This window comes from Mus pahari, chromosome 15 (assembly GCF_900095145.1).
Source record: "Mus pahari chromosome 15, PAHARI_EIJ_v1.1, whole genome shotgun sequence".
NCBI classification, from domain to species: Eukaryota; Metazoa; Chordata; class Mammalia; order Rodentia; family Muridae; genus Mus; species Mus pahari.
Window position 1 is genome coordinate 27269963 of NC_034604.1, and position 27287 is coordinate 27297249.

General features: G+C 44.9%; 1 protein-coding gene and 1 pseudogene across 1 annotated transcript in view; one reads left to right on the forward strand and one right to left on the reverse strand.

Annotated features, from left to right (window-relative positions):
• Positions 1 to 14016, reverse strand: part of Myo7b (myosin VIIB) — an 83440-nt gene extending 69424 nt beyond the window's left edge. Inside the window, exons 1-2 of the mRNA XM_021214205.2 lie at positions 13909 to 14016; positions 5944 to 5998 (exon numbers count right to left, since the gene is read on the reverse strand). The gene's annotated coding sequence lies outside the window, so the exon portion shown is untranslated. The remainder of the gene's footprint in view (positions 1 to 5943; positions 5999 to 13908) is intronic.
• An 11555-nt stretch (positions 14017 to 25571) lies between these two features.
• Positions 25572 to 25864, forward strand: LOC110333476 (annotated as a pseudogene).
• The last annotated feature ends 1423 nt before the right edge of the window (positions 25865 to 27287 follow it).

The window sequence follows — 27287 nt, forward strand, 5'->3', positions numbered from 1 at the left end:
CTCTCTCTCTCTCTCTCTCTCTCACATACGTGTGGAATGTGTGTATGATAGAGGGCCCACATGTGTCCATTCTCAACCTTCCTAACTAATGCTGTGACTCTTTAATATAGTTCCTCCTGTTGTGGTGACCTTCACTCGTAAAATCATTTTCATTGCTACTTCATAACTGTGACTTTGCTAGTGTTACAAATCGTAATTGTGTTTTCTTATGGTCTTAGGTAACCCCTGTGAAGGGGTCATTCAGTTCCAGAAGAGTCTCGACCCACGGGTTGAGAACTGCTGATTTAGAGCCCAGCATTGATGCTGGGTGTTTTCCTCGATCCTCTCTACTTTATATGTTGAGTCAGTGTCTCTTCCTGAACCCAGAGTGCACTGATTCAATGAGTATAGTTAGCCAGTTTTCCATGGGGATCCCTGTGTCCACCTCCAAAGACTGGGATTATAGGTGGGCAGCCACACACTAAAGGTATTTACATGGGTGCTTGCACCCAAACCCCAGTTGACATTTATATAGCAACCGCTTTGCCCAATTCGCCATTTCTTCAGTACCCAGCTTGTTTTTTTGAGACAGGGTCTCTCACTGGGACTTGGAGCTCAGCAAGTAGATGAGGTTGTCTGGGCAGCGAGTGCTAGGGACTCCCCTGTCTCTGCCTCCCAGGTGTGAATTACAAGCTTGCGCCACCATGCGCACATAATCCAGACTTTTTACTGGTCCCATACCCATACCAACCAGTCACCGTCGTGTGTCCTAGGAGGGGCCCTGCTACAGCCAGGCTGTTTACTTGCGGAAGTTTGGAGAACGGCCCCTATGGCCCATATATTTGAATGTTTAACCACCAGGAAGTAGGATTAGAAGGTGGGTGTGGCTTTTTTGGAGTAGGCATGGTATTGATGGAGGAAGTGTGTCACTTGATGTGGGCTTTGAGGTTTCAAAAGCCAAGGCTAGGCCCCGCTCTCTCCGTCTCTGCTCATAGATCAGGATCTATCTCTCAGCTACTTCTCCAGCACCATGCCCGCCTGTTGCCACGTTCTCCGTCATGATGATAATAGACTAAGCCTCTGAAAATGTAAACAAGCCCTCCTCCCAATTAAGTTCTTCCTCTAGCCGGGCGTGGTGGTGAACGCCATTAATCCCAGCACTCGGGAGGCAGAGGCAGGCGGATTTTTGAGTTCGAGGCCAGCCNGGTCTACACAGTGAGTTCCAGGACAACCAGGGCTACACAGAGAACCCTGTCTCAAGAAAACAAAAAACAAAAAAAGAGTTGCTGTGTTCATGGTGTCTCCACATCGATAGAACACTGACTAAGATGGTACTTGATCTAAACCTTTTAATCAGCATCTCATTATATAGCTGAGCCTGGTCTTGAACTAGCATTCATCCAGTCTTCCCATTGCTGGGATTGTAGGAGTAAAATACGAGGCCCGACCACTTGATTTTTACTTGTTGTCCAAAAGGGAAAGCCACTTCGTTAATGAACGGCATAGTTGGGAGTTGAGCCCAGACCAACCACATCCCACACCTGCTGAACCAGCTCCTGGCTGCTCCCAGGTGCTATGGGCATTCAGTAAAAGAGAAAAGTCAAGTTCCCAGTCTGTTGCTCTGACTTGAGTGCTATTGTCTTTCCTTTTCTGATACGTTAGCAGTGTGAGACAGGTGCTGAACCTGTGGGGTTCATTTCCCCTTTGCCTGCCTCTAGCGCAGGCCCTCAGAAGGGACATAGTCAATCAATTCTTTACTGAAAGAGCATGTGAAACATCTGGAAATGGTGTTGCTGTAAGAATGGTGTATATGGTTGGGTGAGGATACCCAACTGTGGGGCATCTCTGTGAATAGATGACATCAATCATTCTACAGGGAGAACATGGAAGCTGGGGAATGCTGAGACTTTCCCAAAGCTTGGCATGTGTGTGTTCACGTGTCTGTGGGTACACATGTGTATATGTGCAGATGTGTGGTAAAGCTCTTCTTTAGTCATTTCCTCCCAAATAAGACAATTCATCTTACAGGGAAGCTCATTAAGATGTAGGATGTTCTAAACGGAGATGAAACCTCCTGTCTTCCATCCTGCAGGGAAGATTGCTAAAACAGGAAGCCGTTCACTCATGGCTTCATGAGGCTCTTACAACTCATCAGTAGCTTATGTCACAGTTGGAGCTACTAAGCAATACTTTCTGAAAAATTGAGATGACTAGAGCAGGCTCAGACCGGCTGAACCACCCAGGTAAGGCAGAGACCAGCCACGCTGCCTGCAAGAGTTCCAGACCTTGGGGTTTGGAGAGATGGTTCGGTGGTTAAGAGCATGGGCTGCTTTTCAAAAGGACCTGGATTCAATTCCCAGTGTCCATATGGTGGCTCAGAATTACGGTTCTAGTCCTAGTGGCTCCGACATCCTCTTCTAGCCTCTGGAAGCACTCTCTGCACATGGTACACAGATGTACATTCAAGAAAACACTAATACACATAAAATAAAACAGACAGACAGACAGGCAGGCAGGCAGGCAGGCAGGCAGGCAGGCAGACAGGAGCTCAGACCAATGGAGCTGCCGGGAAAAGACACTCTCCCACTTGTCAAGCTGCCAAAGGCTGTGTGGTATGGTCCAGGGTTCCTCCTTTGTGAGCTGTTACCTACACTGGAATGGGTTTTGGCCGTGCAGTTGCCTGAGCTATTTCTGCTCTTGTAAGCGACCCCAATAAAACTCATCGGTTCACCAACTTGGCCTTCAGTGGCATCATTAGTTTGGTCTGTTGTGGGCTCTCTATCTGGGGGTGATTAAATGTTTCTTCACACCTTCCCAGTAATCATGTCTCACAACAGGAGACCAGAGGACAATCTCAGAGGTTCCTCAGGCACCATCCGTCTTGGGTTCCTTTTAAGTGACAGTCTCTCATTGGCCTGGGACAATTTGGCAAGTGAGTTTCCCTGGCTGTCAAGGCAGTCCCAGAGGTCTGCTTATTTCTGCCTTCCCAGCACTTACAAGTGTGTGTCACTATGCCCAGATTCGTAATGTGGGTTTGGGTGGGATAATGTGGTTCATGTTACAAGCTCTTTATCAGCTGAGATGCCTTGCTTACCATAGGTTTTTCAACTGGTAAGCAAAGAAGAATCTTTTCCCTACCTCTAAAATTTGTTTCTTGTCTCTATACCCTCTGCTCTGAGGAAGTGTGAACATCTGTCAAAATGCTGAGAAGACCCTCAGCAAGTCTCCATCCTTTAAAGGGAGGCTGGTCCCTCTGTTCATCTCACAGAACCTGGAGAGGTATTGGAAAGAAAAGACATAGAGGGCCCTGACACTACCTTGGTCAGTCCTTTCCGACCAACAGAACGAGAGCTACCTCTCAGATCTCCTTCCTGCTATTTATTCTGTACGTGTTGGCCTGTTGAATTACAAAGAAGAAATCCATAGGGGCTAGTGAGTTAAAAGGGGCAAGGATGCCTGCGGCCAAGCCTGATGACCTGAGTTCAATACTTAGGCCCCATGTTGTAGAATGAGGCAACTGACTTCCAGAAGTTATTCTCAGACCTTCACATGAGACACCGTATGCTCCCTATCAGGTACAATAAATAAACACATATTTATAAAAATGGAGAGCAAGGGCTGGAGAGATGGTACAATGGTTAAGAACACTGACTGCTCTTCTAGAGGACTTGAGTTCAATTCCCAGCACCCCACATGGCAGCTCATAACTGTCTATGACTCCGGTTCCAGTTCCAATGCACTCTTTCGGCCACCTTGAGCACAAGATATGCAGGTGCATACATTCAGGCAGAACACCCAAACACATAAAATGAAATAAAAAGTGTGTGTGTGTGTGTGTGTGTGTGTGTGTGTGTGTGTGTGAGAGAGAGAGAGAGAGAGAGATCACCCTTAGAGTCCAGCTCTGCTATTCTTTGCTTTCCACTATTTCTCTGCATGCTGAGGTGGCTTCCAAAGTGAAGGGGCTCCAGTGGTCCACATTAATCTTTCTGGACTCTCACTCTTAAATCAGAACTCTAGTTTTATTAGCTACTGTGGTAGTTTAGAATAGCTCCCCAAGTCTTTGTCACTCTTCTCTGGCTTGAGTCTAGTTTGAATGTCCCTCATAGGTACCAATAAAAAAGCTTGGTCCTCAGAGTGGTGGGACTGAGAGGTTCTGTAGACCTTTAAGAGATAGGCCAGGGACCTTAGGTCATGAAGAACAATGTGCCCCTGAGTGGGAGTATGTGAGCTCATCCCATCCATCTGTCTTTCCTTGCTTCTTGTCTTGAAATATGATGACTTGTGTTGATACTCACCCCTGCTGTGATATACTGCCTACACCAGAAATGTAGCCTCCTGATCTTGAACTTGAATCTGCATGACCATGAGACAAAATTACCCTTTTTGTATTTCATAAGTAATCTATGTCAAACATTTCATTGTAGTGATGAAAAGATGACTAATAAAAATACTCCTCCTTTTATAAAATCGTCTCATGGAATGGAGACTGCTCCTCTCTACTTTGAGGGTAGATCTAATTATTACTCTAAGAGAATGCCATGGGGTAATGGAGTACCACTTCTGAGACTCATTCACAAAGACTCTGTAACACATACTCAGAAGGCTGTCTGAGCTAGTAGTTAGAAAACCTGAGACTCAAGAAGGGCTGGTTATGGTCAAGGCAAAGATTGGACAACCTCTTTCACTGACGTTTCCCACCATGTGGTGGGAGTTAGGCCAAGTTAGTTTGAGGTGGTTAGTCCTCAATCCTTGCTGGCTCCTGGATCAGCAAGCAGCTGTGTGGCTGGAACCACAGTCTTTAGCTTCAGAATTGTGCAGAGGAGTGGACTTAACCCTATAGATGGGATTTCTTCTGAACATCTCTGCCTCTCTGCCCAGGTCATCTCAGATCTGCTTACCACTTGGCAGAGCAATGCAGCTATTACATTTCACTGCTCAGTTAGTTCCCTTTTTCACTAGGACATCTACCGGACTCAGTGGTGGGAGGGCAAAGACACTGGAAGTTAAAGATGTGACTGGGTGGGGCAAGTTCAGCTATGACCTCATCTCATTGCTTAAACACAATCAAGAAAGTCTCCAAGTCTCTTGCCCTGGGTTTGATGTGGGCTACAGAATTCTAGCTGACCTGGACTCTCTTTTAGTTGCATATTCCCCTGTGAAACCTCTCCTAGGGCTTGCTGCCAGGCTCATAACAATGCTAGGTCCAAAAGCAACTTTTCTAGTAGTCATAGCCATCACCAGACCCCATTGATTCCATTTCTCTGAACTTCTCCAGAAGATGCACCATGTCTGTATGACTGTAGTACTTCACTTCCTTGGTCCTCAAATTGCTCTACTCATGCATTCTTTATCTCAGCCAATGGCATTAGCAGCTGCTGAGGAAAATGAATGAGTCATTCTAGTCTGCCCTCACCTCTTTTAAAAATTAGTGGCTGCCAACTATATGTTGTTCACAAGAAGCCTACACTAACTATACAGGCATAAGTTTTATTACAGAGATAAATATGCACTTCACTAATACACATCAAAGGGAAGCTGTAATAGCCATACAATTTCATAGGAAACATATTCCAAGTTTTTTTAAAAAAAGGATGAGAAGTAAAAGGAAATATGGAGAGGGGTTAAATCCTCAAAGAAAACATAATCCTTAACATGTATGCGCCTAACAGCAGAATGCCAAAATACATAAGGCAAAAACAATAGAACACAAGAAGTAGAAGAGTTGACCATTACAGTAGGAGACTTCAATGTATTTCTGTCCGAAATGGACAGGGTCAACATGCAGAAAATCTGTGAGGATAACAGACAAACTCAACAGCACCACCAATCCAATATGGCACTGCAAATGAATTGTTATCTTTATACACTGATTTGTCTAACAACATCAGAATATAGAGTCTTTTCAGTCTCACATAGAACATTTGCTAAGAGAGATCACATTCCATTCTGACCCATAATGCATACCTTATCAAATTTAAAGAAGCAAATCAGCAGAGCATCTCCTCAGACCACAACGTACCTAAACCAGAAATCAATAACAAAATGATAAATGACAAATTCTAACGTGTTTGGAGATTAATAAATATACCTGTGGATACATGGGCCAAAAAGTCCCAAGGAAAAAGTGAAATAAAATCAACTAAATAAATATAAACTAAATACAACTGATCAAAATTTGTGAAATCCAGAAAAGGAAGTACATTTAGGAAATGTACATCACTGAGAGCACATATTACAAAAGAAGGAAGATTTGAGATCTATAGCCTGGCCATGTTAGAAAGCTGTGGAAAGAATAACAGAACCCTAAGGTAAGAAGAGAAAAGAAGATATTATTATTATTCATGTTTTTGAGAAAGGATGTCTTTGTGTAGCCCTGGCTGTCCCAGAACTCACTCTATAAAAGAGGCTGGCCTTGACCTCTGAGGTTCACCTGCATCTGCTTTCCAGGTACTGAGATTAAAGACGTGCGCTGCTACCACCACCTAACTAAAAAATGATTTTTTTTTTTAAAAAAAGTAGATCAGAAATTGGTACAACAATAAAAACCCAAAAATCAAAAAAAGGAAAATCAATACAACCAGAAGCTGACTGCCCTCCCTGACACACACACACACACACACACACACACACACACACACCCTCAGTAAAATTAAGAAAAGAACAAAATACAAATTGCTCATGTCACACGTGGAAACTGGGTGGCCTGTTTCCCAGATGGAGAGGCTGAGATGAGCAGAGTTCTGAACTTGCTGGACAACTCACCTGCCAGGCTCAGTGCCTTTATTTAAAAACTAATGCAGAGGGTTGACAAGATAGCTCAGCAGGTAAAGCATGTGCCTCACAAACGTGACAGTGTGAGATTCATCCCCAGAACCCACATAAAAATATCCAGATGTGGTGGCGTGTGTCTGCATCCTACAGTGAGACAGTAAGGACCACCTGGGAGTTTACAGCCAGCTAGCCTGGGGTACGCAGCACGGCACAGACCCTGCCTCAGCAAGGAGAAGGGGGAGCGTTAACCCCTGAAAGCTGTCTTCTGATCACCACAAGCGGTATACCACCTCTGTGCATGCGTGAGCGTGCACACACCACTACACCAATTGAATAATAAAACAAATTTTAAAATTAAATAATGCTGAAAGTGACCAAGGAAGACACTAAACATCCACCTCTGGGCCACACATGTATGCAAAGAGACATCACTCTGGAGCTATTTTTACCCCGGGGGTATGGAGCTTCCCAGAAAGATTTTTTTGGGGGGGTCTCTAAAACTACGTCCTTCATTTCATCGAGCAAGTGTACTTTAAAAGATGCGAATTTTGGAAGCCAGAGAGAGGACTCAGCAGTTAAATGCACATAGTTCTCTTATAGAAGACCCAAGTTCAGTTCCCAGGACCTAGAATGGGTTGCTCAGAACAACATATAACCCCAGATCCATTGACTCTGGTGCCCTCTTTTTGCTTCTGCAGGCACCCACACTAATGTGCATACACCTACACAGAGACATATGCACATATATAATTAAAATTAAGACTAAATCTTACAATGATGCAAAAAATGACTATATTATGCCCCTCTACAGTTGACCGATGACCCTGGCTTTACAATACTCAAGAATATTTATTGGGACTGTTCAGCAGTTAAGAGCTCTAGTTATCCCTACATAGGACCCCAGTTCAGTTCCTAGCACCCATATCAGGCAGCTCATAACTGCCTTTGACTCTAGTTCAAGAGGGTTCACCTCCTTCTGCTGGCCTCCAGCACTTTACTGACACATGTACAAACCCATACTCAAGCACGCACATACATACCTAAACCTAAATCAAGATTTTTATTGTGACTCCTCCAGAATGTTTTCATTGTATTAAAAAAAGAATACTTGTTTGTTTATCTTTTAGTGTATCATATTGCCTGTTGTGGTGGGTTGAATAAGAATGACCCCATATACTCATAGATTTGAATGTTTGGTCACCAGGAAGTGACACTATTAGGAGGTGTGGCCTTGTTGGAGTAGGTGTGGCTTGGTTGGAGGAACTGTGTCACTGGGCGGTGGGCTTTGCAATTTCAGATGCTTAAGCCTCTCTCTCTCTCTCTCTCTCTCTCTCTCTCTCTCTCTCTCTCTCTCTCTCTCTCTCTCTCTCTCTCTCTCTCTCTCTCTCTCTCTCTCTCTCTCTCTCCCCCCTGCCTTAGATCCAGATGTAGAACTCTCAGCTACCTCCCCAGCACCATGTCTACCTGCATGCCGCCATGCTTCCCACCATGATGATAATGAACTAACCCTCTGAACTGCAGCCAGTCCTAATTAAATGTTTTCCTTTATAGCAGTTGCTCGTGTCTCTTCACAACAACAAAGCCCTGACTAAGACAGAAGTTGGTATCAGGAGTGGAGTATCGCTGTGATAGGCCAGACCATGCTTTTTGTTTGAAGTAAAATGGAACACTTTGGGGACTTTGAACTAGAAAAGCAGTTGAATAATTTAAGTGAAGCTTAATGGGTCATACTAATAAAAGCATGGAGGACAGCGATACTAAGAGAGATTTGAACTTTGGGAACTGGGCTCAGGAGGTTTCAGAGGAAAATAATATTAGTATGTGGCTTAGAGACTAATCTTGTGATAGTTTCTTGAAGAATATGGCTGTTTTCTGCCCTTGTCCAAAAAAAAAAATCTGCCTGAAGCTAAGTTGAAGAGTTATGGATTAAGTGCTTTGGCAGAGGAAATTTTCAGACAGCCTAGTATTGACTGTGTTGCTTAATAGTCATTAATAGTCATCATGCTTATGCAGATCTGTAATGAAAAGGAGCAAGATGAGCATGGAAAAATACAGAATGTACAGTTTGAAGAGAAAAGGAGCACCAAAAAAAAGTGTAAAGAAAAATCTGATCCTAAATGGACTAAAGAGAGTGGCAACCTCAGGGCAAGATCTCACTCAGTGATGCTTCCAACTTGTGAAAGAAAGAAAAGTTTAGAGCTAAGTGGTGATGGCACATGCTCAGGAGACAAAGGCAGGCTGATTTCTGAGCTCAAGGCCAGCCTGGTCTACAGAGTGAGTTCCAGGATAGTCAAACACAAGCAGTGAAGAAAACCATCCAGGGCAGAAAAAGGGGTAAAAATGAGTATTTGAACAACATGGCCATGTTTCAGCCCAGAACTTGGCAGTTTTGGCCACATGGTTCTGGCTTTAGAGTCAAGGATACAAGAAAGTGGTTATGGATTCTCACTCCACAACTAAGGAAAGCTGCTGAGGTCAGACATGTGTCAGGGGTGTCCCTGCATGGAGGCCCAGAGAGGCCATTGCCTGAAGCTGTGAAGGTGAAACCTGGATTGTCTTAGAGAACTCAAAGTGTTGGAGATGCCAGAATTGTGAAATGCCTGCCAAGAAGAGTTACTAACGGAGAGTAGAACCAGCCCAAGAGGAGGAAGAGTGCTGCAGTCAGCAAAGCTGAGAGGACTTGGAGATCTGAAGAGCACTTTGACATCAGACATGGAGGTGCAGAGTTTGGAGTTTGCCCAGCTGATTGTTGGTCTTGCTTTGGTTCAGTATTTCTTAACCTTTCTACCTTTCCTCCGTTTTGAAATGGCAATGCATATCCTGATCCATTTTATGTTGGAAGTATGCAATCTGCTTTTTCATTTTGATTTTACAGGAGTTATAGTTGAGAGATTGCCATGAGTCTCCAAAGAAACTTTGAGCTTTGGACTTTTAAGAACATTAAGACTGGGGCTAGAGAGATGGCTCAGTGGTTAAGAGCACTGACTGCTCTTCTGGAGGTCCTGAGTTCAAATGCCAGCAACCACATGGTGGCTCACAACCATCTGTCATGAGATCAGATACCCTCTTCTGGTGTGTCTGAAGACAGCTACAGTGTATTAATGTATAATAAATAAATCTTAAAAAAATTAAGACTATTGTAAGCTATGAAGACTTTTGAAGTTGGCTGAATGCAGTTTTGCATTATGATATGGCTACAAGTCTATGAGGGCAGGCATTAGAATGTGGTAGTTTGAATACGAATGCCCACATAGACCCATAGATCTGAATGTTCCATATTTAAGACTATTCCGCATCACAACCTGCCTATTTTTTTTAATTTTTTATACATTATACTCATCTCATAACACACACACACACACACACACACACACACACACACACACACAGGATACCATCATGAACTTCAGGTCTTGAAATACTACATGTTCTCTCTTGTCTTTGTGTCTGTATTTGATCTAGGTTTGGAAAATACACTTCATGTATGCAAACTCACACTCATGTTCATATACACACAGACCTAGTCACATTACATTTCTTTTTTTTTAATTGATTTATTTATTACATGTAAGTACACTGTAGCTATCTTCAGACACTCCAGAAGAGGGTGTCAGATCTTGTTAAGGATGGTTATGAGCCACCATGTGGTTGCTGGGATTTGAACTCCGGACCTTCAGAAGAGCAGTCGGGTGCTCTTACCCACTGAGCCATCTCACCAGCCCCACATTACATTTCTACCTTAGCATTTGGTTCTGTTTTTACACAGCCTTGTGTGTGACTCTCCCACAACTGTGTGAGACCTGAGAATTCATTGTGCAACACCCAGAGAAGCAGCTCACATTGTGCTTTCTAAATACATGGATGGATGAACAAATGGATTGAAGGGAGTAGAGAGCAGATTAATGAGTGGATGTGTAGATAGATGGATAGATGGAGGTGTGGGTGAGAAAATGGACAAATGGATAGACTGGTGATGGTGATGATGATGATGATGAAGAAGAAGAAGAAGAAAAAGAAGAAGAAGAAGAAGAAGAAGAAGAAGAAGAAGAAGAAGAAGAAGAAGAAGAAGAAGAAGAAGAAGAGAAAGGAAAGAAGGAAGGAAGGAAGGAAGGAAGGAAGGAAGGAAGGAAGGAAGGAAGGGGAAGAAAGAGAGAAAGAAAGAAAGAAATAAAGGAAGAAAGAAAGAAAGAAAGAAAGAAAGAAAGAAAGAAAGAAAGAAAGAAAGAAAGAAAGAAAGAAAGAAAGAAAATAAGTTAGTTTCCCAGAAGGGCAGATGAGGCACTGTACTGACGAGAAAATTGTTAGCTTTGAAAGGTCCTGCTTTGGGGGAATGTGAGACCTTTGTCCTAGCCTACACCCCCTTGTGAATTCTGGGGAAAAAATGGAATTGAACACATTTGGCCAATATCCCAGCCAATCTGAAGAAAATTAATGGAATGACCATCCTCAAGGGACTAGAGTATGAACTTTGGGCACTCAAAACCTTCCACAGAATTACCACAATGGTGCTTCTCCCAATGTCACTTTACTCGAGCATGGGGCAATAGAAGAGAAAATACCAAAAGACACTCATGAAATGGGGGTGGGAAGAGATCAAAGTACTGAAGGAGGAGTGGGGGCTATGTGTGGGAGCTTCTTCTAGAACATCTGGGGCCCTTGGTCCAGATTCTCTCATGGGAAGCATAAAACCTGTGCTCCTCTTGAAGACATCTTGCCTCAGAGATGAGGAGATGAAGTTCCCAAAAGGAAATCCAGCATTGACCCTGGCTTGTGAAATGCCAGCCCCAATGATATCAAAGTTTTGCCTACTGAAGAGATACGAGTATTCTCTGGGCAGAAAGGACATCTGTAGCTGGGTAAGACATGACTACGTCATAGAAGCTATCCTGGGGTCAGCAGAGATTACCTATTCCTCACGCGGTCCCAGGGCCTGGGTCCAGTGTGTGGGAGTCACCACCCTAAGAAATGGAAGGTTGATGCGGGAGTGAGGAGCCACAGCCCAGGACAGGGGCTGGGAGGGCACATCGACAGACGCCAGCAGGTGATAGGATTTAGGCCAGACTACTCTGAATTCAGGATCAAACCAGCCTGGCCAGTGGTCCCAAAGCAGGCCCAGGGATCTAATACTGGATGGTCAGTGTTAGAGAAGGCCTGCCACAGTCCGAGAAATCAAAAGCTCTTATGTTTCTCACATACAAGAACAAGCTTGTTTCCTTCCTGCCTTCCTTCCTGTCTTCCTGCTTTCCTTTTCTTTCTTTTCTCTATCTCTATCTATCTATCTATCTATCTATCTATCTATCCATCTGTCATCTATCCATCTATTCTGAGACAGAGTCTCATGTATCTTAGGTTGTCCTCAGCCTCACTCTATATCCAACAATAACCTTGAAATTCTGATCTTCCCTCTGTCAAGTGCTGGGGTTACAGGCATGCATCAACACGGCCAGTTTATATGCTGTGGGAGACTGAACACAGGGCTTACATTATGCTAGACAAACAGCCTACCAGCTATACACACCCCAGCTGTTTTTGCTATGAAATTTATTAGGGTGTAATTTCCTTTCCACTTGCATGATAATTGTGTGTGTGTGTGCATGTGTGTGTGCATGTGCATGTGTGTATCTCTTTTCCCAGTTACACTACCTTGCTTTTCTCCTCATCTTGCTTCCTCATTTATCTTTAATGCTACTCTATTATTGGTATATATATGAGCTAATAAAGACACTATTTTGTTTCCTCTTTCAATAAGGCAGGTGTTTGTATGAAAGAGAGTCTTTGTCTTTCTTAGTAAATGGTCACTATTTCTATCATTATCCATGAGTTGTTATGGAATCTTTTAGTTCAAGAACTGTGGGTACAATATTTTTTTTCTTTATTAATAGTTCAGTTCTTTGCTCTGGGACACAGAACCTGGAAATCTTAGTTGATGCCTTCTGGACTCAGATTAAGTTAATGGGATATTACCAGAAAACTTTATCATGATTCCTACTTGACGCCCTGCTTTGTTCTGAGAGCTAGAGACAGTTCTGGGGGTTCAAAAAAAAAGGAAGCAGTGTGTCAGAGAAGACTGGCATGTATTGGTATACCTGGTGTGACTGACCCTGGGTTTGAGATAGAGATTACAAAAAGCAAGCAATCCCAGCTGAGTGAGCTTTTATTGAGGTCCAAACACAAGGGAGGGCTGGGACGATGGCTCGGTCAGCAAAACGCTTTCTGTAGACGCGTGAGAGCTTTGTGGTCCTATGGTTTTCTTTTTAAAAGCTACAATCCTAAGCAGAGTTCAGGTTTTATGAATCAGAGCAAAGTTGACACCCACAGATATAAAGTGGATTCTGAGTAGAGAGGCCTAGTAAGAGGAAACGCACATGCCTGACTTAGGAGACTTAGGGTGGGGGACCCCACACTACCAGCTACCAAACCTCAGCAGGTCTCTACTGACTTCTGTCTCCACTTTCCTCCCTCACGAGTGGGGATATTACACATCAAGCCCATAGCCTGGGTGCCCACAGCCGGGTATCTCTCTCTTTTGCCATCTCATCTACCCCACCCTCTAATCCTGAGAAGGCTAACCTCTAACCCTGGTTTGAGGCCAATGAGTGCCTGTTTTGCCTCAAACCAATGCCTAGGCTTCTTAGACTAAGCTCAGTAACCTGCCTCCATAGATCAAGTGGATGAACCTAAACGGAAGGCAAGAACCAGCTGCGCTCCTTGTGGGCGCCTCAGCCCCAGACCTCAGTCTCCTGCCTATAAAATGGAGACGGTATCACTGTCGTGTTTTGAGAATACAGTGAGCCTCTTCCTTTGGTACAACGTGGCCTCAGCATGGCACCTAGGCTGTCCTCGGTCCCTTGGATTTCATAGGAGGCCTTTCAACAGGGTTAGAGGAGAGGCAGCAAACAGCCACTTCTCTGGGTGGTGCTGACCCTCCAGTACCACAGTATCTAATAGCCCCTTTCACCTCCCGGACCGGAGTAAGCTCACTGCCCAAATCAACTGCTCTATCAACTGCTGGACTGAGGGTTTGGGTTTCCTAGGTCTAGAGGGGCACCTCCAGGCCTCTACTCCACAGGCCTGCCCCATCCTGTTTCCCAGGTCTGTGCCTCCAGACCCACTTCCTGCCTAGAACCCTTCCTTCCACGTATTCCAGGGTTCTCTTACCTTGTCAGGATCAGAGTAGAGCAGCCCTGTTGACTCCACCCTGGGCACCCTGAAAGATCCAGGTAGGGAGAATTTCAAAACTCCTGGCAGTATGGAAGAGAAAGGACAGGAAGGGCTCCAAGAGGAACTGGCTAAGCACTGTGGGCATACGTAATTTATGACAGGACTTTGTCCTCTGTCTCGGGAGTGTCCACTCCCACAGGCCCTCCTGTAGCCCCAGCCGGCAGCCCGGAAACTGCCCGCTCGCGCTCTTCAGCCGAGCAGTGGTTAATCGAGCCCCAGGGGCCTCAGGGTCTGTGCCCTGAAAAGCTCTGCTTATCACCTGCCAAGCCCCGGGTGACAGTCAGCTGACTGTCCAGACAGTTCAGTGTCTTCGAAGGGTGGTGAGAGGCTCCAAGAACGCCAGTCAGGAGCTCTGCTCTCAGACATCTGACTACTGGCAAGGCCTGAGATACAGTATAGATATTGGAGTTCTAAGAATCAGAACCTGGGTGGGCCCTGGCCCAAGCCTGCTAGGCTAAGCCATCATCCATAGGACAAATTTTTAAAAAGTAATCATCAAAAACAGAAAAAGGAGGCTTATTCATTGTCTTAGTCAGTTGTTCCGTCACTGTGAAGAAACACCATGACCGCAACAACTCTTATAAAGGGAAGCATTTCACTGGGGCCGGCTTACAGGTTCAGAGGTTCAGTTCATTGTCATCGTGGCAGGAAGCATAGCAGCATCCATCAGACTTGGTGCTGGAGAAGCAGCTGACAGTTCTACATCTCGATCTGCAGACAGCAGGAAGAGATTCTGGACTTGGAATACACCCATCCCCAGTAACACACTTCTTCCAACAAGGCCACATCTCACAATCCTTTCAAACAGTGCCACTCCTAGGTCCCTAAGTATTCAAATCTGTGAGTCAATGGGGGCCAGCATCATTGAAACCACCACATTCATTACAGTCACATTGTGGAGACGGACATAGGGGGTCTCCAGGGACCCTCCCAAGTCCACCTTCTGGATTCTGATATGGGGTCTAGGTTTAAGCAGAGGGCAAGAGGTGGGTGTGGCTAAGCACTCCTGGTCAAGGGGATGGTACTGCCCACCACTGACCCACACACACACACACACCATTGTCTCAGCACATCTGTCTTGCAGGGGGTCTAACACATTATCAGAAGTGTGAAATCTCTTCTGGGGAGACAAGTACCTTTTCTGACTGGCACTGGGCTTCAGCCTCCTCCCAGTACGAGATTCCTGAGAAAGTTCTACTTCCTGGGCAGCTTTGTCTCAATACTCTGAAAGCCAAAGAGGGACACAACTGTCTCTTTTGAATATCTTTATTCCCAGTTTGTGTTACAAAACTCGTAAAAGTCTAGCGTTCCCTAAGTGTGTGCAATGTGTGAAGTGATTTATAGCTCTCTGACAGTCCTTGAGACTATACTCCAGCTCTGGAGTCCAGAGGGCCGTGGGATGGTACCAGTCACCAGAAAGGCTATTTAAGTGGAGAGTTGAAACTTTCTGCCCCACTGACCTCTGGGGAGGTAAAACTCCTGGGTCAGACTTCATTAGCTTTCAGATACAGAGCACGGAAGATGCTTGGAGAGGGGTAGCCAAAGAGGGCACGGAGGCCCTGTGCCCTGCTTTCCCACACCCTGCCTCTGCATCTCTTACCTTGGCCATTTATCTACAGCCTTTGTGCCATCCCATTAGAACAAGGTGGTAACCTTTCCTAAGCATTTACCTAGTTCTGAGAGTCCATCCTTAGCAGCGCTGAGGAAGGGGGCCTGAGAGATGGATGCATAAGCCTGACATCATCCTCAGTTTCATTTCCACAGCATGTGTTGGAAGGAGAAAACTTCCATTTGCAAATTGACCTTTGACCTTTGATCTTAAGCATGTGTGCTGTGGCACACCCACACATCCACCCTTACACAGACATACACAGCAACAACAACAATAATAAAATAATTTAGGAAGAGATGGGAGCCCATAATCTTCAAGGCCTAACTCTAAATCCAAATAAATAGTGACAGAATTAAACTGCATTATAGAGACCCAGTTGGGGGACACTGGAGAATAGCTTGGAATCCCCCATTAAGTTGTTCAGTGATACATGTAAGAGCAGAAAGGAAGATTTTTGTTTTTTCTATATAGGAGTTTCCTGAGGCAGACCACAACTCTTAGAAAAGGGACTATCTGGGCAGCTGGATTCCCAGGACCATCCCTGGAGCAGAAAGTTGGCTAGGACTGACTTGAATGATGGGGAACTGGAGCTGTGCCCCAATTACATTGTTTTTTTTTATTATTATTTTATTGTTTTTATATGGGGTTTCCCTGTGTAGCCCTGGCTGTCTTGGAACGGGAGCAGGTTGCCCCGTTCTGCCTCCTAAGTGCTGGGATTAAAGGTATATAGCACCACTGCCTGGCTTATTTTTTTTAATACAGAGACTCATGTGTCCTTGAACCTATATACTTTATCACCAAGGATGGTCTTGAACTTCTAAGCTCCTGCCTCCACCAGAGTGCTGGGACTACAGGTGTATATCATTCTATTTATGAAGAGTTGGGACTGAACACAGGGTTTACATATGCTAGGCAAGTGCTCTACTGTCTTAGTCAGGGTTTTTATTCCTGCACAAAACATCATGACCAAGAAGCAAGTTGGGGAGGAAAGGGTTTATTTGGCTTACATTTCCATACTGCTGTTGATTACCAAAGGACACAGGACTGGGACTCAAACAGGTCAGGGAGCAGGAGCTGATGCAGAAGCCATGGAGGGATGTTCTTTACTGGCTTGCCTCCCCTGGCTTATTCAGCCTGCTCTCTTATAGAATCCAAGACTACCAGCCCAGGGATGGTCCCACCCACAAGGGGCCTCTCCCCCTGCTTGTGGACGTTGTACATCGTGGTGCGCACTAGGCTCCGCACCACGATGTACAACGTCCACAAGCAGTGACCTTTTATCTTAAGCATGTGTGCTGTGGCACACCCACACATCCACCCTTACACAGACATACACAGCAACAACAACAATAATAAAATAATTTAGGAAGAGATGGGAGCCCATAATCTTCAAGGCCTAACTCTAAATCCACTGCTTGTGGACGTTGTACATCGTGGTGCGCACTAGGCTCCGCACCACGATGTACAACGTCCACAAGCAGGGGTGGATTCCCGGATGGGGTAGTCTCTGGATAGTCCATCCTTTCATCTTATCAGAATGGCTAAGATTAAAAATTCANGTGACAGCAGATGCTGGCGAGGTTGTGGAGAAATAGGGACACTCCTCCATTGCTGGTGGGATTGCAAGCTTGTACAACCACTCTGGAAATCAGTCTGGCAGTTCCTCAGAAAATTGGACATAGTACTACCGGAGGACCCAACAATACCTCTTCTGGGCATATACCCAGAAGATCTTCCAACTGGTAATAAGGACACATGCTCCACTATGTTCATAGCAGCTTTATTTATAATAGCCAGAAGCTGGAAAGAACCCAGGTGTCCCTCAATAGAGGAATGGATACAGAAACTGTGGTACATTTACACAATGGAGTACTACTCAGCTATTAAAAACAATGAATTTATGAAATTCTTGGGCAAATGGATGTATCTGGAGGATATCATCCTTAGTGAGGTAACCCAATCACAAAAGAAGTCACTAGATATGCACTCACTGATAAGCGGATATTAGCCCAGAAACTTAGAATACCCAAGATACAATATGCAAAACAGAAGAAAACCAAGAAGGATGACCATCGTGTGGATACTTCATTCCTCCTTAGAATAAGGAACAAAAAAAAGGATGTTGAACATTTTTTCAGGTGCTTCTCAGCCATTTGGTATTCCTCAGTTGAGAATTCTTTGTTTAGCTCTGTACCCCATTTTTAATGGGGTTATTTGAATTTCTCGGGTCCAGCTTCCTGAGCTCTTTGTATATATTGGATATTAGTCCCCTATCTGATTTAGGATTGGTAAAAATCCTTTCCCAATCTGTTGGTGGCCTTTTTGTCTTATTGACAGTGTCTTTTGCCTTACAGAAGCTTTGCAATTTTATGAGGTCCCATTTGTCAATTCTTGATCTTACAGCACAGTCCATTAGTGTTTTGTTTAGGAATTTTTCCCCTGTGCCCATATCTTCAAGGCTTTCCCCCACTTTCTCCTCTATAAATTTCAGTGTCTCTGGTTTTATGTGGAGTTCTTTGATCCACTTAGACTTGAGCTTTGTACAAGGAGATAAGAATGGATCGATTCACATTCTTCTACATGATAACAGCCAGTTGTGCCAGCAACATTTGTTGAAAATGCTGTCTTTTTTTCCACTGGATGATTTTAGCTCTGTCATCAAAGATCAAATGACCATAGGTGTGTGAATTCATTTCTGGGTCTTCAATTCTATTCCATTGATCTACCTGTCTGTCGCTGTACCAGTACCATGCAGGTTTTTATCACAATTGCTCTGTAGTACAGCTTGAGGTCAGACATGGTGATTCTACCAGAGGTTCTTTCATTGTTGAGAATAGTTTTTGCTATCCTAGGTTTTTTGTTATTTCAGATGAATTTGCAAATCGCCCTTTCTAACTCAGTGAAGAACTGAGTTGGAATTTTGATTGGAATTGCATTGAATACTGAGCCACATCTCATAGTCCCTAGGTACATATATTTTGAAGGGAAGTGAATCAAGGACTGTTTCCTGGGAGGGGCCAGACTAGAAGACTGACCGCATATAGATGTTTCTATCCACACTTAAAAATCAGGCAGGCAATATAAAAGCATAACAAGAGGTCTCAATAGTCATTGTAGTTGCCTGAGCTGGAGCCAGTACCCCCTCCCCGCTCTGAATTTGGGAGATGCTTGGCCCTGCAGGCGCAACCTTGGGAATGAGCTGAGTTGCCAGATGAGATAGAATTGAGGTCAAGGCAGGGTGGTTGCCAGAACCATTAACCTTTACTAGGGACACAATCTCAGCGCTAGCAGGAAAGAAAAGGGAAAGGGGTGGGCTACAGGGTGGAGACTTGCCAGAAAACCACGGCCCGAGAACTTCCTGCGCTGTTAGGACAGACTCCAGGAAGCCTCTAAGGCTAGAGGCTTTAGTCTTTTTCTAAATGTTCCTGTTGGAGGACTGGGGCTGTATGTAACTCAGTTGGTAGAGTCAGTGCTCGCCTAACAAGCAGGAAGCCCTGCATAAACAGGACATATTGGTTCATTTCTGGAGTCTGAACCAATATGTAGAGGCAAGAAGATGGGGAGTTGCTGGTCATCCTTGGCTACAAAGTGTGTTTGAGATCAGTCTGAGGTATGTGAGACTCTGCCTCAACAAAACAAAACAAAATATAAATAACAACAAGACCCATAAAAACAAAACAAAAAGCGTCCCTACTTCAGAGGTGTGTCTAGGCCTTTCCACCAGACAGAACAGGAGATTGAGAGATGACCTGGAATGCCTGGAGAAAGTTGTCACCTGTTCCTCTAACCAGGGCTTCATTCAGAGCACACGCCTGCTCTGGCTACCCCTTTGAGAGAGGTCGGTGGAAGGAAGAGAAAATGAAGTAGCGGGTATGTGTCCAGCTAACAAGCCTTACGGCCCTTGGTGGGACCCATATCCAGATGGCAGGGTTCGTGTGCTTTGAAAGTGCTGTTTGGGACCCTCTGGTGTCAAAGAAGCCACCTGTGGTGGTTTGAATATGTTTGGCCCATTGTGAGTGGCACTGTTAGGAGGTGTGGCCTTGTTGGAGGAAGTGTGTCACTGTAGGGTGGGTCCTGTATGCTCAGGCTCTACCCAGTGTTGAAGAGAGCTTCCTCCTAGTAGATGACAGTCTCTCCTGGTTGCCTTTAGATCAAAACTCTCAGCTTCTTCTCCAGCACCAAGTCTGTCTGGACACTGCCATGCTTCCCACCATGATGATAATGGACTGAACCTCTGATACTGGAAGCCAGACCCAATTAAATGTCCTTTGTAAGCATTGTCTTGGTCATGGTATCGCCACAGCAATGGAAACCCTAAGACATCACCTATCGGATAGTTGCAAAGGTCCACCTGAGGGGCAGTCTTTTTGACTGGTTTGTGATGTACAGAAGAGGCGTCTAAGTTCCTAAAGTGCCCTCTAGTAACCATCCCCCTCATGGGCCCCTGTGGTATTTTCTTCAGCAATGCTCAGGAATCTAACAGAAGCAGGCTTTGCTTCACAGTCTCCAGACTGTGGTAATAAAGGCAACCAATGTGATCGAGGCCTGGGAGTGTGGCTATGGTGGTAGGACACTTGCCTAGCATGAAGGGAGCCCCAGGTTCCACCCCCCAGCACCACACAGACTGGGTACAGGAACTCACAAGCCTGTGATCCCAGCACCCAGCAGGTGGAGGCAGTAGAGTCAGGAGTTCAAGCGATCCTTAACTGTATACAAATTAGAGCTCTCTTCCACTGCACCCAGCTGAGCAAGACACCAACAGATACCCAAGTGGCACAGGAGCTCACATACGACATTTCTGTCCAGAGCTTGTCTTATGTGACATTTGGTAGAAATTTCCCTTATAGGGACTGGGGAGAGAATTCAGCCATTTAAACACTTGCCTGCAAATGTGAGGACCAGAGTCTGATCTCAAGAACCGGTGTAAAAAATTGCTTGGTGAGGTGGTGCACACTTGCAACCTCAGCATCAGAGAGACTGAGACTCAGACAGGCTAGCTAGCCGGTCCTGCCTACTTGGCAAGTTGCAGGCCAGTGACAGACAATGTCTTAAGAAACAAGGTGGAAAGTACCTAGGAACAACACCCAAGGTTGTCTTCTGTCTACACTCACACACACACACACACACACACACACACACTTCACCTTACAGATGTGTGAACCTGTCTCCATTCTTTCGTAGAGTCACAATCCTCTCTGGACAGACTTTGGAAGGCATCTGGCCATTTGTTATCCCACACAACACCGCAAAGAATAGATCTGTGCCCAGGGCTGTGCTGCAGGAAGGCCTCAAAAGAACTTCCCTGAAGCAAGGACACTAATGTTTTATTGCCAATCTTTCTTGAACAGCATACAAACACCATTCCCTGTCCTAAGGAGGGCATGTGACTTCACCGGCTTGGCCTCCCTGCTTTGTGAGTCAGAGGGTGAGTGGGGGGACATCCTGACAGACAGATCCCCTGGAGCTATATGTGAAGGACTCCCAAGCCTTATAAATCAAAAAGAGTGACAGGAGCATGCAAGGCAGGTCCTTCTAGATCAGCCCAGTAACTGAGTTGGGTCTCTTCCAACCTAGTGCTATTTCAAAAATTCTACCCGGGAGGTAAACGTTCTGCCGATCTTCATTTCGCGGCATTTTGGTGTCACGTGTTCACTTGTACCTGTGCATAGGTGCATGTTTATGTTTGCATAGAGGCCAGAGGTCAGGCTGGGGTGTCTTCCCCAATCATTTCTTCACCTTATGTTTTGTTACTTCTCAAAATGTTTGTTTGCATGTTGTGTTTGTGTGTGTAGGAGTGCATTGATGTACGTGCATGTCACAGCACGTGTGTGGGAATCAGAAGGCAACCTCAGGTGACTGTTCTTGCTTTCCACCCTGTTTGAGACATGATCTGTTTTCCCCCATTGCTTATGAAGCCTAGTTGGGAGCTCCCAGGGATTCTGCCATCTTGCTGTAAGGGCCCTGACAGGATTACAACTGAGTGCTACTGTGATGAGCTTTTGTATGAGTTCTAAAGACTCAAAGTCAGGTCATTACAGTTGTGTGGCAAGCACCTGACTCACAGAGCTCTCACATCAGCCCCATCTCTGCTTTATATTTTGAGACGGGCCCTCTCACTGAAAGCCCCAAATATCCTTTTATCTCTGTGTTCCCAGCCCTGAGAGTACAGGTGCAGGCTGTAGCCAGCTCTGTACGTGGGTGCTGGGATCCAAACTCAAGATGCTATGTTTGCACAACAAACACTTTACTGACTGAACCATCTCTCCCAGCCCCATAGTCTGCTAACTTTAAAGAGACATTTCTGAGATGAGTCAAAAATCGCCATGAGGCAAACTATGCAACGCTGACGCATTCTGGCATCGCCACAGCAGCTAAGACAACATGGCGAGCGTCCATCTCAGCTCTCTGTCACAGCCCATAGCCTCCTTCTGTCTTCCCATCTGGCTTCCAATAGGGGAAGACGGAAAACTCACCCTCAAGGTAGGCAGACCCATCCTGTGCGCTGGAGTCTCAGACTTCCTAAAAGGGGAAAAGCAGGTCAAGTACAGGTTCCTGACTGGGGATACAGCCCGACTCTCTGTCTCATGCTCCCGCTGCCATTGGCTGCCCGCTACGGGGGATTGCATCCTCTGTCCCTGAGTTCAAGGCCAGTCCGGTCTAGAGAACGAGTTTCATGACAGCCAGGGCTACAGAGAGAAACCCTGTCTTAAAACAAACAAACAGCAACAACAAAAACACCAAGCAAAATCCCTCATAGACATGCTCAGAAGTTTGTTTTCTAAGTGATTCTACATATCTAGTCAAGCTGGCAATTAATATTAACCATCAGGGTCTTCTCTGAGAACCCCTAAAATATGATGTCAAGCATTTTGTTGGCTTGTTTTGTTTCAGCAGCAAGAAAAGCAGCCAATAAAATCCAATAATGTGCCTTACCCAGTGGTAACAAATCACAGTGTCTCTGCAGTGAGAGAGACATAGCTAATTGGAAAATATGTATGAGTCATAGATGCAATGAAGGATAAGATAAGGAGACAGCCATCACAGTCAGGTAAATGTCCTCTTGGAATCTGAACTCTGCCCTTGGCTGCCTTAGGAGGCAGAAAGATTCAGCAAAAAGGGAAGACCCTGGGAATGATGGGGGTCACCCATGCTTCCTAGAGGACTTTGAAATCCTTGTGAACAGTACTTATCTTTCTGGACCAGCAGCTCTGATACAGCCCTTTTAGAATGGATGGACATGGGAACCAAAGTCCTGATGGAGCAGACAGTACCCTCAATCTCAGATCAGGGTGAAAGGGCCCTTTGCTAATGGTTGTTTATTATCACAGAGCCTGGGAGTTAATGACTGAGAGGGTCATCCAGGGTGACAGGAGGTAGGAGAGAGGTGCTCAGAGTGAAAAGGTCACTTTCTTTTCTACATGGAGCCACCAGGACCCACCCTCTCCATCTCCCCAGCACAGGACTCAATGCACATGCCGCTGTGTCTGGCTCTTGTGTAGGTGCCAGGCATCTGGATTCAGGCTCTCAGCATTATGCAGAAAGCACATAACAAGGCCATTCCCCAGCTTCTGATCTTTGTGACCTGTGGAGATTACCCTTAAAGACCAAGAGTCTTGGGAGGGAGGAACAAACCCTGGTTGTGTGGAAACTCAACACTCAGGCGATTGTCTACTGTGATGCTCATGGCTCATTCCCTAAGATCTATTTGATTACATGTGACTAAATAATTAATTTAGTCGTCACCATGGTCATCTGTGTTGCTGGGAATGGGACCTGTACTGGCTAGTTTTGTGTCAACTTGACACAGGCTGGAGTTATCACAGAGAAAGGAGCTTCAGTTGGGGAAGTGCCTCCATGAGATCCAGCTGCAGGGCATTTTCTCAATTAGTGATCAAGGGGGGAGGTCCCCTTGTGGGTGGTGCCATCTCTGGGCTGGTAGTCTTGGGTTCTATAAGAGAGTAATCTGAGCAAACCAGGGGAAGCAAGCCAGTAAAGAACATCCCTCCATGGCCTCTGCATCAGCTCCTGCTTCCTGACCTGCTTGAGTTCCAGTTCTGCATCCTTTGGTCAACAACAATGTGGAAAATATAAGCTGAATAAACCCTTTCCTCGCCAACTTGCTTCTTGGTCATGATGTTTTGTGCAGGAATAGAAACCCTGACTCAGACAGGACCCAAGACTTGGAACATGCTAGGTAAGCACTGCCATCCAGCCCTGGAATGGAATTGCAGCCCCACCCTGGAGCACTTGCTGTATACAAAGATCAGCTTCAGTTTCCTCTTGGTCCACAGTTATAACTCCCTTCCCAGCCTCATGCATGCTTGGGAGCAGACATAGAGTACATATAGGCAGCTTTCTCCTCTCTGTTCCATATTCTATAACTAAATTCATAAAGAAAATAATCTGGTCTTGACTGCCCCCCTCTCCCCCAAGTTCTGGAGTCTGGGAAGTTCCAGGGCATACAGATGACATCGGACAGGGGCTTTGTAACACGGCAGAAAGCTAAAGGGAAAGTATGCGTGAGAGATGAGTCACATGCAATTCATGAGGGTTGCTGTGGTATGTGTGTGGAGGGGTGTGGGTAGATGGTGCTTGCGCGCTCACGTGAGAGGCAGGTACGGAGGCCAGAGGCCTTAGGTGCCCTACCCTATCACTCCTTACCTTATTCCCTTGAGACTGGGTCTCTCACTGAACCTGGAGATAGGCTGACAGCCAGCAGACTCCAGCAATCTTCGGTCTTCCCAGCTCCCAGTACCAGGGTTGCAGGAATGTGTGTGCCTCCCACATCCAGCTTTTTATGAGGGGCTGTGATCCTCATGCTTGCATAGTGATCTTACCCACAGAGCTGTCTATCTAGCATCTGGACATGCCTTTAAAAAAAAAAAAAAACGAATGATTTACATTTATTTGCTGGTAACTTTAGTCAAGCCCAGCAGAAGTCTGTCAGGGGAAGTCTTAGCTTGCCAGTAGCTACAGGGCATCCATGAGAAGTAACATGAGACTTAGACTCAGCCTGAGGCCCTGGCTCCAGGCAAAGACCTGCCTCACTAGCCCCTAAGAGGTGAGAATTGTTCTGGTTCTTTATATGTATAAAAAACATGGGTGGGCTGGAGCGATGGCTCAGTGGTTAAGAGCGCCCAATGCTCTTCCAGAGGTCCTGAGTTCAATTCCCAGCAACCACATGGTGGCTCACAACCATCTGTAATGGAGCATAAATAAAGACTTTTTTTAAATAAGTGTGTGTGTGTGTGTGTGTGTGTGTGTGTGTGTGTGTGTGTGTGTGTAAAATTAGGTTTTATATGTTTTGAAGTTTCCATTGATTGATATGCTCACAGCGCAGGTCTGCATTCTGACCAAAGGCATGCTGGAAGAAAAGGACAGCCACCACAGTGATGAGTGCAAAGGTGAAAGTCCTGTGGAACAGCAGTGAGTCAGACACGTGGCTTTTCTTTTCTAACCACTCCTTTATAGGCCTAATTGTCTCTGAAGGCCCCACCTCCCAACCCTACCACCACAACAATCAAAACCAACCTCTCTTTCAGGGGAGGAAGAAACCAGATGGAAGCCACAGCAACCTCATTTCCAACCTGCGCCCTCCCTCCGGTGATATAGTAAGACTCTCCCTGAGAATAGTAGAGCCAATGGAGAAAAATGGAACTCCTGATTATCAAGAGCCAAGGCTTCCACCTTGCTAGTGAAGCCAATCCTATTGACAAGAGCAAGAACTAAATTTCTCATACATCAAGCCACTGAAAAACCATGGTTTTGATATAGACTATAGGGCAGGTAGCTGACTCCCATATGTTGTCGGAGTGCTTGCCTGACATGCATGAAGCTCTGGGTTCGATGCCCAGCACTACATAAACACTTAGCAGATTACCAGAAGCTCAAGGATATTCAGCTACAAAACAAGATTGAGGCTATAGGATTAAAAAAACAAAACAAAAAACAAAAAAAAACGAGCAATTCCACTACTTGTGTGGTCTTTATGACTTCAACCCTGGCATACTGTGGCCAGGGCCAGAAGGTGCAGAAGGTGATGGTGCAGCCCATCAGCCTTACGTTCAGATACTTGCAAAATAGATCTCAAATCCAGGAGTGGCTGCATGAACAAGTGAACATGTGGATAGAGGGATGTGTTAAAGCTTTGATGAGTACATGAACCTCGGATTAGACGATGCAGAAGAGATTCATTCTAAAACAAAGGCAAGAAAACAGCAGGCTAGGATCATGATAAAGGGAGATAATACTACCACTCTGCTCCAAAGTGTTTCCGACTAGCAATGGTCCAGCATGGGAGACTCTGAGACGGCAGCTCAGTGTTTTTAAAGATGTTTTCTGCAGGGAACAACATTTACTCAACTTGTTTTCCTTTCACAGTATCATTAGGAGACAATAAACCTTGTGAGATTTGTTTTTATTACAAAGAAAGAGAAAGAAACAAGCAACTTTCTTAATAAAGTAGCCAGCCTCAGGCATTTTGGTATATAGCAAATGAAAACAAATGAACAGGAATCATGAATTAGATTCTTCTGTATCTTCACTGTGCCTAATTAAATAATGTTGACAATATATGTTATATCTTATAAACCACTATTAATACACTCTTAATCATCACAGCAACTCTGTCAGATAAATATTATTGTTATTCCTAACTTTTGGTTAAAGAACTTAATACATAGAGAACTAAAATTATTACTTTTATCTTTAATTGACTATTGATTAATGGATGGATGGATGAATGGATTTGTTTATTTATTGAGAGATAGGGCACAGAATGAATGTGGAGGTCAGAGAATAACTTGCAGGAGTCACTTCCTCTACTGTGTGGGTCTCCGGGATCAAACTCAGGTTGTCATGAGGCCAGCCACCCTTCCCTGCTGAGCTGGCTCACTTGCCCCTTCATCTTCATTTTTGAAACAGTCTCTTTTATTGAAGCTATAGCTCAGTGTTTTGCCTTCACTTTCTGGTCAGAGAGTTCCGTACTTACTCGAAATCTGACTGTGATTTTCATTTTCCTGGGCTAAGCCTTCCTTGCATCCCTAGAATAAAGCCAACTTGGTCATGGTGTGACATTTAAAAAATGTGATCTCCAACTTGGTTTGAGAGCATTTCATTGAGAATGTGGGCATCTGTGTTCATGGAGGAAATTGTTCTGAATTTGCTTTCTTTTACTGTGTCCTCATCTAGTTCTGGACTAAGGCCAGCACTGTCTTTGTAAAATGAGTTTGTAATGATCCTTTCCTTGCTTTTTTTTTTCTTCTTCACGTTTACAGATTTCTGGTATTCACATTTTAAGGAAATAAGAAAAAACATGAAAGATGATATATGTCTAAAGTTGTTTTCTGCAATATTAATATATTTATGTTATATTATGAAATATTTTTTTGGATATTTTCTTTATTTACATTTCAAATATTTTCTCCTTTCCAGGTCTCCCCTTTGGAAACCTCCTATTCCATCCCCCCTCCCAATCCTTTCCTTTCAACTTGAAAAAAATTGATATTAATTCTTTTACTTATTTGTTCTTTGTTTTTGATTACCAATACAGGACTTCTCTGTGCACTTCTGGCTGTCCTTGAACTTTCCCTGTAGACCAGGCTGGCCACAAACTCAGAAATCTCCCTGCCTCTGCCTCCTGAGAGCTGGGATCAAAGGTGTGCGCCACCACGCCTAGCTGTTCATCTTTTTTTTTTTTTTTTTT